At 36.5% G+C, this 18,265-nt stretch overlaps 1 protein-coding gene and 24 non-coding genes across 25 annotated transcripts in view; 1 reads left to right on the top strand and 24 right to left on the bottom strand.

Annotated features, from left to right (window-relative positions):
• The window catches only part of LOC134846617 (uncharacterized), a gene marked incomplete in the record, with an annotated part of 112,073 nt that overhangs the window by 51,788 nt on the left and 42,020 nt on the right, over window positions 1-18,265 (top strand).
• Trnac-gca (transfer RNA cysteine (anticodon GCA)) lies at window positions 584-655 on the bottom strand. Its single transcript has one exon. It is a non-coding gene; the product is annotated as a tRNA-Cys (tRNA).
• On the bottom strand, window positions 1,288-1,359 carry Trnac-gca (transfer RNA cysteine (anticodon GCA)). Its single transcript has one exon. It is a non-coding gene; the product is annotated as a tRNA-Cys (tRNA).
• On the bottom strand, window positions 1,993-2,064 carry Trnac-gca (transfer RNA cysteine (anticodon GCA)). The gene has a single exon. It is a non-coding gene; the product is annotated as a tRNA-Cys (tRNA).
• Trnac-gca (transfer RNA cysteine (anticodon GCA)) lies at window positions 2,691-2,762 on the bottom strand. Its single transcript has one exon. It is a non-coding gene; the product is annotated as a tRNA-Cys (tRNA).
• On the bottom strand, window positions 3,370-3,441 carry Trnac-gca (transfer RNA cysteine (anticodon GCA)). The gene has a single exon. It is a non-coding gene; the product is annotated as a tRNA-Cys (tRNA).
• Trnac-gca (transfer RNA cysteine (anticodon GCA)) lies at window positions 4,074-4,145 on the bottom strand. Its single transcript has one exon. It is a non-coding gene; the product is annotated as a tRNA-Cys (tRNA).
• On the bottom strand, window positions 4,778-4,849 carry Trnac-gca (transfer RNA cysteine (anticodon GCA)). The gene has a single exon. It is a non-coding gene; the product is annotated as a tRNA-Cys (tRNA).
• Window positions 5,483-5,554, bottom strand: Trnac-gca (transfer RNA cysteine (anticodon GCA)). The gene has a single exon. It is a non-coding gene; the product is annotated as a tRNA-Cys (tRNA).
• On the bottom strand, window positions 6,181-6,252 carry Trnac-gca (transfer RNA cysteine (anticodon GCA)). Its single transcript has one exon. It is a non-coding gene; the product is annotated as a tRNA-Cys (tRNA).
• On the bottom strand, window positions 7,582-7,653 carry Trnac-gca (transfer RNA cysteine (anticodon GCA)). Its single transcript has one exon. It is a non-coding gene; the product is annotated as a tRNA-Cys (tRNA).
• On the bottom strand, window positions 8,281-8,352 carry Trnac-gca (transfer RNA cysteine (anticodon GCA)). Its single transcript has one exon. It is a non-coding gene; the product is annotated as a tRNA-Cys (tRNA).
• Window positions 8,985-9,056, bottom strand: Trnac-gca (transfer RNA cysteine (anticodon GCA)). Its single transcript has one exon. It is a non-coding gene; the product is annotated as a tRNA-Cys (tRNA).
• Trnac-gca (transfer RNA cysteine (anticodon GCA)) lies at window positions 9,690-9,761 on the bottom strand. Its single transcript has one exon. It is a non-coding gene; the product is annotated as a tRNA-Cys (tRNA).
• On the bottom strand, window positions 10,388-10,459 carry Trnac-gca (transfer RNA cysteine (anticodon GCA)). Its single transcript has one exon. It is a non-coding gene; the product is annotated as a tRNA-Cys (tRNA).
• Trnac-gca (transfer RNA cysteine (anticodon GCA)) lies at window positions 11,756-11,827 on the bottom strand. Its single transcript has one exon. It is a non-coding gene; the product is annotated as a tRNA-Cys (tRNA).
• Window positions 12,398-12,469, bottom strand: Trnac-gca (transfer RNA cysteine (anticodon GCA)). The gene has a single exon. It is a non-coding gene; the product is annotated as a tRNA-Cys (tRNA).
• Window positions 13,094-13,165, bottom strand: Trnac-gca (transfer RNA cysteine (anticodon GCA)). Its single transcript has one exon. It is a non-coding gene; the product is annotated as a tRNA-Cys (tRNA).
• Window positions 13,819-13,890, bottom strand: Trnac-gca (transfer RNA cysteine (anticodon GCA)). Its single transcript has one exon. It is a non-coding gene; the product is annotated as a tRNA-Cys (tRNA).
• On the bottom strand, window positions 14,525-14,596 carry Trnac-gca (transfer RNA cysteine (anticodon GCA)). Its single transcript has one exon. It is a non-coding gene; the product is annotated as a tRNA-Cys (tRNA).
• On the bottom strand, window positions 15,223-15,294 carry Trnac-gca (transfer RNA cysteine (anticodon GCA)). The gene has a single exon. It is a non-coding gene; the product is annotated as a tRNA-Cys (tRNA).
• On the bottom strand, window positions 15,924-15,995 carry Trnac-gca (transfer RNA cysteine (anticodon GCA)). Its single transcript has one exon. It is a non-coding gene; the product is annotated as a tRNA-Cys (tRNA).
• Trnac-gca (transfer RNA cysteine (anticodon GCA)) lies at window positions 16,630-16,701 on the bottom strand. Its single transcript has one exon. It is a non-coding gene; the product is annotated as a tRNA-Cys (tRNA).
• On the bottom strand, window positions 17,328-17,399 carry Trnac-gca (transfer RNA cysteine (anticodon GCA)). Its single transcript has one exon. It is a non-coding gene; the product is annotated as a tRNA-Cys (tRNA).
• Trnac-gca (transfer RNA cysteine (anticodon GCA)) lies at window positions 18,029-18,100 on the bottom strand. Its single transcript has one exon. It is a non-coding gene; the product is annotated as a tRNA-Cys (tRNA).

Raw genomic sequence — 18,265 nt, 5'->3', positions numbered from 1 at the left:
CCTTTCTCTTCGTTTTCACTTCGTTCAAAAATTCAGTTTTTCTGTCCAAATTTAATACTTTCCAAATTAAAAAATTTTGCTTGAAGCTTTTTGTTTTGAAGCTTGCGCCCGTGCTTCAGTTTCAGGTGATAAGTTACACACGATTTCGCTCCGCTGACCTCTCGGTCTTCTGTTGAATTCGCTGCCAGTGAGCTATACTAATGTAATGTTGGTTAGGATTAATAAATGTAGAACAAAAGTGACAACAGTTTCTTTTTTTCTTCGTTTTCATTTCTTTCATGAATTCATTTTTTGTCCAAGTTTGGTAATTTCGAAATCAGGAAAGTTCGATCGAATTGTTTGGATTTATATCTTGCGTTTGTGTTGCACTTTGCGGTGATAAGGTACACACGGATTCAATCAGCGTATCTCTTAAACCTCACTCGCATTCTTCACCACTGAGCCAGACCCGTTAGTGGAAGTTGCAATTTTGTATTATCTAACAGCAGTCTTAAAACATTTCAGTTTTTTTTTTTTAGAATTCAATGTGTTTGTCCAAATTTGATAGATTTGCATAAATAATAATTTCGAGCTTCAATTTGTTAGGGGACACTCGGATTCGAACCAAGGACCTCTCGATCTGCATTCGAATGCTCTACCATTGAGCTATATCCCCGCAACGGTATTAAAGAGTAATAACTTTTAGATTTTTTCATAATTTGTTACCTTTCTCTCCGTTTTCACTTCGTTCAAAAATTCAGTTTTTCTGTCCAAATTTAATACTTTCCAAGTTAAAAAAATTTGATTGAAGCTTTTTGTTTTGAAGCTTGCGTCCGTGCTTCAGTTTCAGGTGATAAGTTACACACGATTTTTTCCACTGACCTCTCGGTCTTCTGTTGAATTCGCTGCCAGTGAGCTATACTATTGTAATGTTGGTTAGGATTAATCAATGTCGAAGAAAAGTGACAACAGTTTCCTTTTTCTTCGTTTTCATTTTTTTCATGAAAACATTTTTTTGTCCAAGTTTGGTACTTTCGAAAACAAAAAATCTCGATCGAATTTTTTAGATTTATGTCTCGCGTTTTTGTTGCATTTTGCGGTGATAAGGTACGCACGGATTCAATCAGCGAATCTTTTAAACTGCACTCGCATTCTTCACCACTGAGCCAGACCCGTTCGTGGAAGTTGCAATTTTGTTTTATCTAACAGCAGTCTTAAAACCTTTCAGTTTCTTTTTTTCAAGACTTCAAGGTGTTTGTCCAAGTTCGATAGATTTGTATAAAAAAGAAGTTCGATCTGCAATAAGTTAGGGGACACTCGGATTCGAACCAAGGACCTCTCGATCTGCAGTCGAATGCTCTACCACTGAGCTATATCCCCTCAACGGTATTAATGAGTAATAACTTTTAGATTTTTTCATAATTTGTTACCTTTCTCTTCGTTTTCACTTCGTTCAAAAATTCAGTTTTTCTGTCCAAATTTAATATTTTCCAAATTAAAAAATTTTGCTTGAAGCTTTTTGTTTTAAAGCTTGCGCCCGTGCTTCAGTTTCAGGTGATAAATTGCACACGATTTCGCTCCGCTGACCTCTCGGTCTTCTGTTGAATTCGCTGCCAGTGAGCTATACTAATGTAATGTTGGTTAGGATTAATAAATGTAGAACAAAAGTGACAACAGTTTCTTTTTTTCTTCGTTTTCATTTCTTTCATGAATTCATTTTTTGTCCAAGTTTGGTAATTTCGAAATCAGAAAAGTTCGATCGAATTGCTTAGATTTATATCTTGCGTTTGTGTTGCACTTTGCGGTGATAAGGTACACACGGATTCAATCAGCGTATCTCTTAAACTGCACTCGCATTCTTCACCACTGAGCCAGACCCGTTCGTGGAAGTTGCATTTTTGTTTTATCTAACAGCAGTCTTAAAACCTTTCAGTTTCTTTTTTTCAAGACTTCAAGGTGTTTGTCCAAGTTCGATAGATTTGTATAAAAAAGAAGTTCGATCTGCAATAAGTTAGGGGACACTCGGATTCGAACCAAGGACCTCTCGATCTGCAGTCGAATGCTCTACCACTGAGCTATATCCCCGCAACGGTATTAATGAGTAATAACTTTTAGATTTTTTCATAATTTGTTACCTTTCTCTTCGTTTTCACTTCGTTCAAAAATTCAGTTTTTCTGTCCAAATTTAATACTTTCCAAATTAAAAAATTTTGCTTGAAGCTTTTTGTTTTGAAGCTTGCGCCCGTGCTTCAGTTTCAGGTGATAAGTTACACACGATTTCGCTCCGCTGACCTCTCGGTCTTCTGTTGAATTCGCTGCCAGTGAGCTATACTAATGTAATGTTGGTTGGGATTAATCAATGTCGAAGAAACGTGACAACAGTTTCGTATTTCTTCGTTTTCATTTTTTCCGTGAAAAAATTTTTTTGTCCAAGTTTGGTACTTTCGAAATCAAAAAAGTTCGATCGAATTGTTTAGATCTTGCGTTTGTGTTGCACCTTGCGGTGATAATGTACACACGGATTCAATCAGCGTATCTCTTAAACTGCACTCGCATTCTTCACCACTGAGCCAGACCCGTTAGTGGAAGTTGCAATTTTGTATTATCTAACAGCAGTCTTAAAACATTTCAGTTTCTTTTTTTTAAAATTCAAGGTGTTTGTCCAAATTTGATAGATTTGCATAAATAATAAGTTCGAGCTTCAATTTGTTAGGGGACACTCGGATTCGAACCAAGGACCTCTCGATCTGCAGTCGAATGCTCTACCACTGAGCTATATCCCCGCAACGGTAATAATGAGTAATAACTTTTAGATTTTTTTCATAAATTGTTCCCGTTCTCTTCGTTTTCATTTCATTCAACCATTCAGTTTTTCTACCCAAATTTGAAACTTTCAAAATCGAAAAAGTTTGATTGAGCTTTTTGTTTGAAGCTTGCGTCCGTGCTTCAGTTTCAGGTGATAAGTTGTACACGATTTTGCTCCGCTGACCTCTCGATCTGCCGTAGAATTCTCTGCCAGTGAGATATACTAATGTTGGTTAGGATTAATGAATGTTAAACAAAAGTGACAACAGTTTCTTTTTTCTTCGTTTTCATTTCTTTCATGTATTCATTTTTTCGTCCAAGTTTGGTAATTTCGAAATCAGAAAAGTTCGATCGAATTGTTTAGATTTATATCTTGCGTTTTTGTTGCACTTTGCGGTGATAAGGTACACACGGATTCAATCAGCGAATCTCTTAAACTGCACTCGCATTCTTCACCGCTTAGCCAGACCCGTTCGTAGAAGTTGCAATTTTGTATTATATAACAGCAGTCTTAAAACCTTTCAGCTTCTTTTTTTTCAAGTTCGATAGATTTGTATAAAAAAGAAGTTCGATCTGCAATAAGTTAGGGGACACTCGGATTCGAACCAAGGACCTCTCGATCTGCAGTCGAATGCTCTACCACTGAGCTATATCCCCGCAACGGCATTAATGAGTAATAACTTTTAGATTTTTTCATAATTTGTTACCTTTCTCTTCGTTTTCACTTCGTTCAAAAATTCAGTTTTTCTGTCCAAATTTAATACTTTCCAAGTTAAAAAAATTTGATTGAAGCTTTTTGTTTTGAAGCTTGCGTCCGTGCTTCAGTTTCAGGTGATAAGTTACACACGATTTTTTCCACTGACCTCTCGGTCTTCTGTTGAATTCGCTGCCAGTGAGCTATACTATTGTAATGTTGGTTAGGATTAATCAACGTCGAAGAAAAGTGACAACAGTTTCCTTTTTCTTCGTTTTCATTTTTTTCATGAAAACATTTTTTTGTCCAAGTTTGGTACTTTCGAAAACAAAAAATCTCGATCGAATTTTTTAGATTTATGTCTCGCGTTTTTGTTGCACTTTGCGGTGATAAGGTACGCACGGATTCAATCAGCGAATCTTTTAAACTGCACTCGCATTCTTCACCACTGAGCCAGACCCGTTCGTGGAAGTTGCAATTTTGTTTTATCTAACAGCAGTCTTAAAACCTTTCAGTTTCTTTTTTTCAAGACTTCAAGGTGTTTGTCCAAGTTCGATAGATTTGTATAAAAAAGAAGTTCGATCTGCAATAAGTTAGGGGACACTCGGATTCGAACCAAGGACCTCTCGATCTGCAGTTGAATGCTCTACCACTGAGCTATATCCCCGCAACGGCATTAATGAGTAATAACTTTTAGATTTTTTCATAATTTGTTACCTTTCTCTTCGTTTTCACTTCGTTCAAAAATTCAGTTTTTCTGTCCAAATTTAATACTTTCCAAGTTAAAAAAATTTGATTGAAGCTTTTTGTTTTGAAGCTTGCGTCCGTGCTTCAGTTTCAGGTGATAAGTTACACACGATTTTTTCCACTGACCTCTCGGTCTTCTGTTGAATTCGCTGCCAGTGAGCTATACTATTGTAATGTTGGTTAGGATTAATCAACGTCGAAGAAAAGTGACAACAGTTTCCTTTTTCTTCGTTTTCATTTTTTTCATGAAAACATTTTTTTGTCCAAGTTTGGTACTTTCGAAAACAAAAAATCTCGATCGAATTTTTTAGATTTATGTCTCGCGTTTTTGTTGCACTTTGCGGTGATAAGGTACGCACGGATTCAATCAGCGAATCTTTTAAACTGCACTCGGATTCTTCACCACTGAGCCAGACCCGTTCGTGGAAGTTGCAATTTTGTTTTATCTAACAGCAGTCTTAAAACCTTTCAGTTTCTTTTTTTCAAGACTTCAAGGTGTTTGTCCAAGTTCGATAGATTTGTATAAAAAAGAAGTTCGATCTGCAATAAGTTAGGGGACACTCGGATTCGAACCAAGGACCTCTCGATCTGCAGTCGAATGCTCTACCACTGAGCTATATCCCCTCAACGGTATTAATGAGTAATAACTTTTAGATTTTTTCATAATTTGTTACCTTTCTCTTCGTTTTCACTTCGTTCAAAAATTCAGTTTTTCTGTCCAAATTTAATATTTTCCAAATTAAAAAATTTTGCTTGAAGCTTTTTGTTTTAAAGCTTGCGCCCGTGCTTCAGTTTCAGGTGATAAGTTACACACGATTTCGCTCCGCTGACCTCTCGGTCTTCTGTTGAATTCGCTGCCAGTGAGCTATACTAATGTAATGTTGGTTAGGATTAATAAATGTAGAACAAAAGTGACAACAGTTTCTTTTTTTCTTCGTTTTCATTTCTTTCATGAATTCATTTTTTGTCCAAGTTTGGTAATTTCGAAATCAGAAAAGTTCGATCGAATTGCTTAGATTTATATCTTGCGTTTGTGTTGCACTTTGCGGTGATAAGGTACACACGGATTCAATCAGCGTATCTCTTAAACTGCACTCGCATTCTTCACCACTGAGCCAGACCCGTTCGTGGAAGTTGCATTTTTGTTTTATCTAACAGCAGTCTTAAAACCTTTCAGTTTCTTTTTTTCAAGACTTCAAGGTGTTTGTCCAAGTTCGATAGATTTGTATAAAAAAGAAGTTCGATCTGCAATAAGTTAGGGGACACTCGGATTCGAACCAAGGACCTCTCGATCTGCAGTCGAATGCTCTACCACTGAGCTATATCCCCGCAACGGAATTAATGAGTAATAACTTTTAGATTTTTTCATAATTTGTTACCTTTCTCTTCGTTTTCACTTCGTTCAAAAATTCAGTTTTTCTGTCCAAATTTAATACTTTCCAAATTAAAAAATTTTGCTTGAAGCTTTTTGTTTGGAAGCTTGCGCCCGTGCTTCAGTTTCAGGTGATAAGTTACACACGATTTCGCTCCGCTGACCTCTCGGTCTTCTGTTGAATTCGCTGCCAGTGAGCTATACTAATGTAATGTTGGTTGGGATTAATCAATGTCGAAGAAACGTGACAACAGTTTCGTATTTCTTCGTTTTCATTTTTTCCGTGAAAAAATTTTTTTGTCCAAGTTTGGTACTTTCGAAATCAAAAAAGTTCGATCGAATTGTTTAGATCTTGCGTTTGTGTTGCACCTTGCGGTGATAATGTACACACGGATTCAATCAGCGTATCTCTTAAACTGCACTCGCATTCTTCACCACTGAGCCAGACCCGTTAGTGGAAGTTGCAATTTTGTATTATCTAACAGCAGTCTTAAAACATTTCAGTTTCTTTTTTTTATAATTCAAGGTGTTTGTCCAAATTTGATAGATTTGCATAAATAATAAGTTCGAGCTTCAATTTGTTAGGGGACACTCGGATTCGAACCAAGGACCTCTCGATCTGCAGTCGAATGCTCTACCACTGAGCTATATCCCCGCAACGGTAATAATGAGTAATAACTTTTAGATTTTTTTCATAAATTGTTCCCGTTCTCTTCGTTTTCAATTCATTCAACCATTCAGTTTTTCTACCCAAATTTGAAACTTTCAAAATCGAAAAAGTTTGATTGAGCTTTTTGTTTGAAGCTTGCGTCCGTGCTTCAGTTTCAGGTGATAAGTTGTACACGATTTTGCTCCGCTGACCTCTCGATCTGCCGTAGAATTCTCTGCCAGTGAGATATACTAATGTTGGTTAGGATTAAGGAATGTTAAACAAAAGTGACAACAGTTTCTTTTTTCTTCGTTTTCATTTCTTTCATGTATTCAATTTTTTGTCCAAGTTTGGTAATTTCGAAATCAGAAAAGTTCGATCGAATTGTTTAGACTTGTATCTTGCGTTTGTGTTGCACGTTGCGGTGATAAAGTACACACGGATTCAATCAGCGTATCTCTTAAACTGCACTCGCATTCTTTACCACTGAGCCAGACCCGTTAGTGGAAGTTGCAATTTTGTATTATCTAACAGCAGTCTTAAAACATTTCAGTTTCTTTTTTTCTAGAATTCAAGGTGTTTGTCCAAATTTGATAGATTTGCATAAATAATAAGTTCGAGCTTCAATTTGTTAGGGGACACTCGGATTCGAACCAAGGACCTCTCGATCTCCATCGAATGCTCTACCACTGAGCTATATCCCAGCAACGGTATTAATGAGTAATAACTTTCGGATTTTTTTTTCATAAATTCTTCCCGTTCTCTTCGTTTTCATTTCATTCAACAACTCAGTTTTTCTGTCCAAATTTAATACTTTCCAAAGTAAAAAAGTTTGCTGGAAATTTTTTGTTTTGAAGCTTGCGCCCGTGCTTCAGTTTCAGGTGATAAGTTACACACGATTTTGCTCCGCTGACCTCTCGATCTGCCGTAGAATTCTCTGCCAGTGAGCTATACTAATGTTGGTTAGGATTAATAAATGTTGAACAAAAGTGACAACAGTTTCCTTTTTCTTCGTTTTCACTTTTTTCATGAAAACATTTTTTGTCCAAGTTTGGTACTTTCGAAAACCAAAAATCTCGATCGAATTTTTTAGATTTATATCTTGCGTTTTTGTTGCACTTTGCGGTGATAAGGTACGCACGGATTCAATCAGCGAATCTTTTAAACTGAACTCGCATTCTTCAACACTGAGCCAGACCCGTTCGTGGAAGTTGCAATTTTGTTTTTATCTAACAGCACTCTTAAAACCTTTCAGTTTCTTTTTTTCAAGACTTCAAGGTGTTTGTCCAAGTTCGATAGATTTGTATAAAAAAGAAGCTCGATCTGCAATAAGTTAGGGGACTTTCGGATTCGAACCAAGGAGCTCTCGATCTGCAGTCGAATGCTCTACCACTGAGCTATATCCCCGCAACGGTATTAATGAGTAATAACTTTTAGATTTTTTCATAATTTGTTACCTTTCTCTTCGTTTTCACTTCGTTCAAAAATTCAGTTTTTCTGTCCAAATTTAATACTTTCCAAGTTAAAAAAATTTGATTGAACCTTTTTGTTTTGAAGCTTGCGTCCGTGCTTCAGTTTCAGGTGATAAGTTACACACGATTTTTTCCACTGACCTCTCGGTCTTCTGTTGAATTCTCTGCCAGTGAGATATACTAATGTTGGTTAGGATTAATGAATGTTAAACAAAAGTGACAACAGTTTCTTTTTTCTTCGTTTTCATTTCTTTCATGTATTCATTTTTTCGTCCAAGTTTGGTAATTTCGAAATCAGAAAAGTTCGATCGAATTGTTTAGATTTATATCTTGCGTTTTTGTTGCACTTTGCGGTGATAAGGTACACACGGATTCAATCAGCGTATCTCTTAAACTGCACTCGCATTCTTCACCACTGAGCCAGACCCGTTCGTGGAAGTTGCATTTTTGTTTTATCTAACAGCAGTCTTAAAACCTTTCAGTTTCTTTTTTTCAAGACTTCAAGATGTTTGTCCAAGTTCGATAGATTTGTATAAAAAAGAAGTTCGATCTGCAATAAGTTAGGGGACACTCGGATTCGAACCAAGGACCTCTCGATCTGCAGTCGAATGCTCTACCACTGAGCTATATCCCCGCAACGGCATTAATGAGTAATAACTTTTAGATTTTTTCATAATTTGTTACCTTTCTCTTCGTTTTCACTTCGTTCAAAAATTCAGTTTTTCTGTCCAAATTTAATACTTTCCAAGTTAAAAAAATTTGATTGAAGCTTTTTGTTTTGAAGCTTGCGTCCGTGCTTCAGTTTCAGGTGATAAGTTACACACGATTTTTTCCACTGACCTCTCGGTCTTCTGTTGAATTCGCTGCCAGTGAGCTATACTATTGTAATGTTGGTTAGGATTAATCAACGTCGAAGAAAAGTGACAATAGTTTCCTTTTTCTTCGTTTTCATTTTTTTCATGAAAACATTTTTTTGTCCAAGTTTGGTACTTTCGAAAACAAAAAATCTCGATCGAATTTTTTAGATTTATGTCTCGCGTTTTTGTTGCACTTTGCGGTGATAAGGTACGCACGGATTCAATCAGCGAATCTTTTAAACTGCACTCGCATTCTTCACCACTGAGCCAGACCCGTTCGTGGAAGTTGCAATTTTGTTTTATCTAACAGCAGTCTTAAAACCTTTCAGTTTCTTTTTTTCAAGACTTCAAGGTGTTTGTCCAAGTTCGATAGATTTGTATAAAAAAGAAGTTCGATCTGCAATAAGTTAGGGGACACTCGGATTCGAACCAAGGACCTCTCGCTCTGCAGTCGAATGCTCTACCACTGAGCTATATCCCCTCAACGGTATTAATGAGTAATAACTTTTAGATTTTTTCATAATTTGTTACCTTTCTCTTCGTTTTCACTTCGTTCAAAAATTCAGTTTTTCTGTCCAAATTTAATATTTTCCAAATTAAAAAATTTTGCTTGAAGCTTTTTGTTTTAAAGCTTGCGCCCGTGCTTCAGTTTCAGGTGATAAGTTACACACGATTTCGCTCCGCTGACCTCTCGGTCTTCTGTTGAATTCGCTGCCAGTGAGCTATACTAATGTAATGTTGGTTAGGATTAATAAATGTAGAACAAAAGTGACAACAGTTTCTTTTTTTCTTCGTTTTCATTTCTTTCATGAATTCATTTTTTGTCCAAGTTTGGTAATTTCGAAATCAGAAAAGTTCGATCGAATTGCTTAGATTTATATCTTGCGTTTGTGTTGCACTTTGCGGTGATAAGGTACACACGGATTCAATCAGCGTATCTCTTAAACTGCACTCGCATTCTTCACCACTGAGCCAGACCCGTTCGTGGAAGTTGCATTTTTGTTTTATCTAACAGCAGTCTTAAAACCTTTCAGTTTCTTTTTTTCAAGACTTCAAGGTGTTTGTCCAAGTTCGATAGATTTGTATAAAAAAGAAGTTCGATCTGCAATAAGTTAGGGGACACTCGGATTCGAACCAAGGACCTCTCGATCTGCAGTCGAATGCTCTACCACTGAGCTATATCCCCGCAACGGTATTAATGAGTAATAACTTTTAGATTTTTTCATAATTTGTTACCTTTCTCTTCGTTTTCACTTCGTTCAAAAATTCAGTTTTTCTGTCCAAATTTAATACTTTCCAAATTAAAAAATTTTGCTTGAAGCTTTTTGTTTTGAAGCTTGCGCCCGTGCTTCAGTTTCAGGTGATAAGTTACACACGATTTCGCTCCGCTGACCTCTCGGTCTTCTGTTGAATTCGCTGCCAGTGAGCTATACTAATGTAATGTTGGTTGGGATTAATCAATGTCGAAGAAACGTGACAACAGTTTCGTATTTCTTCGTTTTCATTTTTTCCGTGAAAAAATTTTTTTGTCCAAGTTTGGTACTTTCGAAATCAAAAAAGTTCGATCGAATTGTTTAGATCTTGCGTTTGTGTTGCACCTTGCGGTGATAATGTACACACGGATTCAATCAGCGTATCTCTTAAACTGCACTCGCATTCTTCACCACTGAGCCAGACCCGTTAGTGGAAGTTGCAATTTTGTATTATCTAACAGCAGTCTTAAAACATTTCAGTTTCTTTTTTTTATAATTCAAGGTGTTTGTCCAAATTTGATAGATTTGCATAAATAATAAGTTCGAGCTTCAATTTGTTAGGGGACACTCGGATTCGAACCAAGGACCTCTCGATCTGCAGTCGAATGCTCTACCACTGAGCTATATCCCCGCAACGGTAATAATGAGTAATAACTTTTAGATTTTTTTCATAAATTGTTCCCGTTCTCTTCGTTTTCAATTCATTCAACCATTCAGTTTTTCTACCCAAATTTGAAACTTTCAAAATCGAAAAAGTTTGATTGAGCTTTTTGTTTGAAGCTTGCGTCCGTGCTTCAGTTTCAGGTGATAAGTTGTACACGATTTTGCTCCGCTGACCTCTCGATCTGCCGTAGAATTCTCTGCCAGTGAGATATACTAATGTTGGTTAGGATTAATGAATGTTAAACAAAAGTGACAACAGTTTCTTTTTTCTTCGTTTTCATTTCTTTCATGTATTCAATTTTTTGTCCAAGTTTGGTAATTTCGAAATCAGAAAAGTTCGATCGAATTGTTTAGACTTGTATCTTGCGTTTGTGTTGCACGTTGCGGTGATAAAGTACACACGGATTCAATCAGCGTATCTCTTAAACTGCACTCGCATTCTTTACCACTGAGCCAGACCCGTTAGTGGAAGTTGCAATTTTGTATTATCTAACAGCAGTCTTAAAACATTTCAGTTTCTTTTTTTCTAGAATTCAAGGTGTTTGTCCAAATTTGATAGATTTGCATAAATAATAAGTTCGAGCTTCAATTTGTTAGGGGACCATCGAATGCTCTACCACTGAGCTATATCCCAGCAACGGTATTAATGAGTAATAACTTTCGGATTTTTTTTCATAAATTCTTCCCGTTCTCTTCGTTTTCATTTCATTCAACAACTCAGTTTTTCTGTCCAAATTTAATACTTTCCAAAGTAAAAAAGTTTGCTGGAAATTTTTTGTTTTGAAGCTTGCGCCCGTGCTTCAGTTTCAGGTGATAAGTTACACACGATTTTGCTCCGCTGACCTCTCGATCTGCCGTAGAATTCTCTGCCAGTGAGCTATACTAATGTTGGTTAGGATTAATAAATGTTGAACAAAAGTGACAACAGTTTCCTTTTTCTTCGTTTTCACTTTTTTCATGAAAACATTTTTTGTCCAAGTTTGGTACTTTCGAAAACCAAAAATCTCGATCGAATTTTTTAGATTTATATCTTGCGTTTTTGTTGCACTTTGCGGTGATAAGGTACGCACGGATTCAATCAGCGAATCTTTTAAACTGAACTCGCATTCTTCAACACTGAGCCAGACCCGTTCGTGGAAGTTGCAATTTTGTTTTTATCTAACGGCACTCTTAAAACCTTTCAGTTTCTTTTTTTCAAGGTTTCAAGGTGTTTGTCCAAGTTCGATAGATTTGTATAAAAAAGAAGCTCGATCTGCAATAAGTTAGGGGACTTTCGGATTCGAACCAAGGAGCTCTCGATCTGCAGTCGAATGCTCTACCACTGAGCTATATCCCCGCAACGGCATTAATGAGTAATAACTTTTAGATTTTTTCATAATACTTTCCAAATTAAAAAATTTTGCTTGAAGCTTTTTGTTTTGAAGCTTGCGCCCGTGCTTCAGTTTCAGGTGATAAGTTACACACGATTTCGCTCCGCTGACCTCCCGGTCTTCTGTTGATTTCGCTGCCAGTGAGCTATACTAATGTAATGTTGGTTGGGTATAATCAATGTCGAAGAAAAGTGACAACAGTTTCGTATTTCTTCGTTTTCATTTTTTCCGTGAAAACATTTTTTTGTCCAAGTTTGGTACTTTCGAAATCAAAAAAGTTCGATCGAATTGTTTATATTTATATCTTGCGTTTGTGTTGCACCTTGCGGTGATAATGTACACACGGATTCAATCAGCGTATCTCTTAAACTGCACTCGCATTCTTCACCACTGAGCCAGACCCGTTAGTGGAAGTTGCAATTTTGTATTATCTAACAGCAGTCTTAAAACGTTTCAGTTTCTTTTTTTTAGAATTCAATGTGTTTGTCCAAATTTGATAGATTTGCATAAATAATAAGTTCGAGCTTCAATTTGTTAGGGGACAATCGGATTCGAACCAAGGACCTTTCGATCTGCAGTCGAATGCTCTACCACTGAGCTATATCCCCGCAACGGTATTAATGAGTAATAACTTTTAGATTTTTTTCATAAATTGTTCCCGTTCTCTTCGTTTTCAATTCATTCAACCATTCAGTTTTTCTACCCAAATTTGAAACTTTCAAAATCGAAAAAGTTTGATTGCAGCTTTTTGTTTGAAGCTTGCGTCCGTGCTTCAGTTTCAGGTGATAAGTTGTACACGATTTTGCTCCGCTGACCTCTCGATCTGCCGTTGAATTCTCTGCCAGTGAGATATACTAATGTTGGTTAGGATTAATAAATGTTAAAAAAAAGTGACAGTTTCTTTTTTCTTCGTTTTCATTTCTTTCATGTATACAATTTTTTGTCCAAGTTTGGTAATTTCGAAATCATAAAAGTTCGATCGAATTGTTTAGATTTATATCTTGCGTTTGTGTTGCACTTTGCGGTGATAAGGTACACACGGATTCAATCAGCGTATCTCTTAAACCTCACTCGCATTCTTCACCACTGAGCCAGACCCGTTAGTGGAAGTTGCAATTTTGTATTATCTAACAGCAGTCTTAAAACATTTCAGTTTCTTTTTTGTAGAATTCAAGGTGTTTGTCCAAATTTACTAGATTTGCTTAAATAATAAGTTCGCGCTTCAATTTGTTAGGGGACACTCGGATTCGAACCAAGGACCTCTCGATCTGCAGTCGAATGCTCTACCACTGAGCTATATCCCCGCAACGGTATTAATGAGTAATAACTTTAAGATTTTTTTCATAAATTGTTCCCGTTCTCTTCGTTTCCACATCATTCAACCGTTCAGTTTTCAGTTCATTCAACCATTCAGTTTTTCTACCCAAATTTGAAACTTTCAAAATCGAAAAAGTTTGATTGAACCTTTTTCTTTGAAGCTTGCGTCCGTGCTTCAGTTTCAGGTGATAAGTTGTACACGATTTTGCTCCGCTGACCTCTCGATCTGCTGTTGAATTCTCTGCCAATGAGATATACTAATGTTGGTTAGGATTGATAAATGTTAAACAAAAGTGACAACAGTTTCTTTTTTCTTCGTTTTCATTTCTTTCATGTATTCATTTTTTCGTCCAAGTTTGGTAATTTCGAAATCAGAAAAGTTCGATCGAATTGTTTAGATTTATATCTTGCGTTTTTGTTGCACTTTGCGGTGATAAGGTACACACGGATTCAATCAGCGAATCTCTTAAACTGCACTCGCATTCTTCACCGCTGAGCCAGACCCGTTCGTAGAAGTTGCAATTTTGTATTATATAACAGCAGTCTTAAAACCTTTCAGCTTCTTTTTTTTCAAGACTTCAAGGTGTTTGTCCAAGTTCGATAGATTTGTATAAAAAAGAAGTTCGATCTGCAATAAGTTAGGGTACACTCGGATTCGAACCAAGGACCTCTCGATCTGCAGTCGAATGCTCTACCACTGAGCTATATCCCCGCAACGGCATTAATGAGTAATAACTTTTAGATTTTTTCATAATTTGTTACCTTTCTCTTCGTTTTCACTTCGTTCAAAAATTCAGTTTTTCTGTCCAAATTTAATACTTTCCAAATTAAAAAATTTTGCTTGAAGCTTTTTGTTTTGAAGCTTGCGCCCGTGCTTCAGTTTCAGGTGATAAGTTACACACGATTTCGCTCCGCTGACCTCTCGGTCTTCTGTTGATTTCGCTGCCAGTGAGCTATACTAATGTAATGTTGGTTGGGTATAATCAATGTCGAAGAAAAGTGACAACAGTTTCGTATTTCTTCGTTTTCATTTTTTCCGTGAAAACATTTTTTTGTCCAAGCTTGGTACTTTCGAAATCAAAAAAGTTCGATCGAATTGTTTATATTTATATCTTGCGTTTGTGTTGCACCTTGCGGTGATAATGTACTCACGGATTCAATCAGCGTATCTCTTAAACTGCACTCGCATTCTTCACCACTGAGCCAGACCCGTTAGTGGAAGTTGCAATTTTGTATTATCTAACAGCAGTCTTAAAACATTTCAGTTTCTTTTTTTTTTAGAATTCAATGTGTTTGTCCAAATTTGATAGTTTTGCATAAATAATAAGTTCCAGCTTCAATTAGTTAGGGGACACTCGGATTCGAACCAAGGACCTTTCGATCTGCAGTCGAATGCTCTACCACTGAGCTATATCCCCGCAACGGTATTAATGAGTAATAACTTTAAGATTTTTTTCATAAATTGTTCCCGTTCTCTTCGTTTTCAATTCATTCAACCATTCAGTTTTTCTACCCAAATTTGAAACTTTCAAAATCGAAAAAGTTTGATTGAAGCTTTTTGTTTGAAGCTTGCGTCCGTGCTTCAGTTTCAGGTGATAAGTTGTACACGATTTTGCTCCGCTGACCTCTCGATCTGCCGTTGAATTCTCTGCCAGTGAGATATACTAATGTTGGTTAGGATTAATAAATGTTAAACAAAAGTGACAGTTTCTTTTTTCTTCGTTTTCATTTCTTTCATGTATTCAATTTTTTGTCCAAGTTTGGTAATTTCGAAATCAGAAAAGTTCGATCGAATTGTTTAGATTTATATCTTGCGTTTGTGTTGCACTTTGCGGTGATAAGGTACACACGGATTCAATCAGCGTATCTCTTAAACCTCACTCGCATTCTTCACCACTGAGCCAGACCCGTTAGTGGAATTTGCAATTTTGTATTATCTAACAGCAGTCTTAAAACATTTCAGTTTCGTTTTTTTTTAGAATTCAAGGTGTTTGTCCAAATTTGATAGATTTGCATAAATAATAAGTTCCCGCTTCAATTTGTTAGGGGACACTCGGATTCGAACCAAGGACCTCTCGATCTGCAGTCGAATGCTCTACCACTGAGCTATATCCCCGCAACGGTATTAATGAGTAATAACTTTTAGATTTTTTTCATAAATTGTTCCCGTTCTCTTCGTTTTCAATTCATTCAACCATTGAGTTTTTCTACCCAAATTTGAAACTTTCAAAATCGAAAAAGTTTGATTGAAGCTTTTTCTTTGAAGCTTGCGTCCGTGCTTCAGTTTCAGGTGATAAGTTGTACACGATTTTGCTCCGCTGACCTCTCGATCTGCTGTTGAATTCTCTGCCAATGAGATATACTAATGTTGGTTAGGATTGATAAATGTTAAACAAAAGTGACAACAGTTTCTTTTTTCTTCGTTTTCATTTCTTTCATGTATTCATTTTTTCGTCCAAGTTTGGTAATTTCGAAATCAGAAAAGTTCGATCGAATTGTTTAGATTTATATCTTGCGTTTTTGTTGCATTTTGCGGTGATAAGGTACACACGGATTCAATCAGCGAATCTCTTAAACTGCACTCGCATTCTTCACCGCTGAGCCAGACCCGTTCGTAGAAGTTGCAATTTTGTATTATATAACAGCAGTCTTAAAACCTTTCAGCTTCTTTTTTTTCAAGACTTCAAGGTGTTTGCCCAAGTTCGATAGATTTGTATAAAAAAGAAGTTCGATCTGCAATAAGTTAGGGTACACTCGGATTCGAACCAAGGACCTCTCGATCTGCAGTCGAATGCTCTACCACTGAGCTATATCCCCGCAACGGCATTAATGAGTAATAACTTTTAGATTTTTTCATAATTTGTTACCTTTCTCTTCGTTTTCACTTCGTTCAAAAATTCAGTTTTTCTGTCCAAATTTAATACTTTCCAAATTAAAAAATTTTGCTTGAAGCTTTTTGTTTTGAAGCTTGCGCCCGTGCTTCAGTTTCAGGTGATAAGTTACACACGATTTCGCTCCGCTGACCTCTCGGTCTTCTGTTGATTTCGCTGCCAGTGAGCTATACTAATGTAATGTTGGTTGGGTATAATCAATGTCGAAGAAAAGTGACAACAGTTTCGTATTTCTTCGTTTTCATTTTTTCCGTGAAAACATTTTTTTGTCCAAGCTTGGTACTTTCGAAATCAAAAAAGTTCGATCGAATTGTTTATATTTATATCTTGCGTTTGTGTTGCACCTTGCGGTGATAATGTACTCACGGATTCAATCAGCGTATCTCTTAAACTGCACTCGCATTCTTCACCACTGAGCCAGACCCGTTAGTGGAAGTTGCAATTTTGTATTATCTAACAGCAGTCTTAAAACATTTCAGTTTCTTTTTTTTTTAGAATTCAATGTGTTTGTCCAAATTTGATAGTTTTGCATAAATAATAAGTTCCAGCTTCAATTTGTTAGGGGACACTCGGATTCGAACCAAGGACCTTTCGATCTGCAGTCGAATGCTCTACCACTGAGCTATATCCCCGCAACGGTATTAATGAGTAATAACTTTAAGATTTTTTTCATAAATTGTTCCCGTTCTCTTCGTTTTCAATTCATTCAACCATTCAGTTTTTCTACCCAAATTTGAAACTTTCAAAATCGAAAAAGTTTGATTGAAGCTTTTTGTTTGAAGCTTGCGTCCGTGCTTCAGTTTCAGGTGATAAGTTGTACACGATTTTGCTCCGCTGACCTCTCGATCTGCCGTTGAATTCTCTGCCAGTGAGATATACTAATGTTGGTTAGGATTAATAAATGTTAAACAAAAGTGACAGTTTCTTTTTTCTTCGTTTTCATTTCTTTCATGTATTCAATTTTTTGTCCAAGTTTGGTAATTTCGAAATCAGAAAAGTTCGATCGAATTGTTTAGATTCATATCTTGCGTTTGTGTTGCACTTTGCGGTGATAAGGTACACACGGATTCAATCAGCGTATCTCTTAAACCTCACTCGCATTCTTCACCACTGAGCCAGACCCGTTAGTGGAATTTGCAATTTTGTATTATCTAACAGCAGTCTTAAAACATTTCAGTTTCGTTTTTTTTTAGAATTCAAGGTGTTTGTCCAAATTTGATAGATTTGCATAAATAATAAGTTCCCGCTTCAATTTGTTAGGGGACACTCGGATTCGAACCAAGGACCTCTCGATCTGCAGTCGAATGCTCTACCACTGAGCTTTATCCCCGCAACGGTATTAATGAGTAATAACTTTTAGATTTTTTTCATAAATTGTTCCCGTTCTCTTCGTTTTCAATTCATTCAACCATTCAGTTTTTCTACCCAAATTTGAAACTTTCAAAATCGAAAAAGTTTGATTGAAGCTTTTTCTTTGAAGCTTGCGTCCGTGCTTCAGTTTCAGGTGATAAGTTGTACACGATTTTGCTCCGCTGACCTCTCGATCTGCTGTTGAATTCTCTGCCAATGAGATATACTAATGTTGGTTAGGATTGATAAATGTTAAACAAAAGTGACAACAGTTTCTTTTTTCTTCGTTTTCATTTCTTTCATGTATTCATTTTTTCGTCCAAGTTTGGTAATTTCGAAGTCAGAAAAGTTCGATCGAATTGTTTAGATTTATATCTTGCGTTTTTGTTGCATTTTGCGGTGATAAGGTACACACGGATTCAATCAGCGAATCTCTTAAACTGCACTCGCATTCTTCACCGCTGAGCCAGACCCGTTCGTAGAAGTTGCAATTTTGTATTGTATAACAGCAGTCTTAAAACCTTTCAGCTTCTTTTTTTTCAAGACTTCAAGGTGTTTGCCCAAGTTCGATAGATTTGTATAAAAAAGAAGTTCGATCTGCAATAATTTAGTGGACACTCGGATTCGAACCAAGGACCTCTGGATCTGCAGTCAAATGCTCTACCACTGAGCTATAACCCCGCAACGGTTTTAATGAGCAATAACTTTTAGATTTTTTTCATAAATTGTTCTCTTTCTCGTCGTTTGGACTTCGTTCGAAAATTCAGTTTCTCTGTCCAAATTTGAAACTTTCCGAATGCTCTACCACTGAACTTTATCACCGCAATAGTAAGCATGTGTAATACT

The sequence above is a fragment of the Symsagittifera roscoffensis genome, chromosome 5, assembly GCF_963678635.1.
Source record: "Symsagittifera roscoffensis chromosome 5, txSymRosc1.1, whole genome shotgun sequence".
Classification (NCBI taxonomy): Eukaryota; Metazoa; Xenacoelomorpha; order Acoela; family Convolutidae; genus Symsagittifera; species Symsagittifera roscoffensis.
Note: the sequence above shows the minus strand (reverse complement) of the source record. Positions and strands in the feature narration are given on the sequence as shown.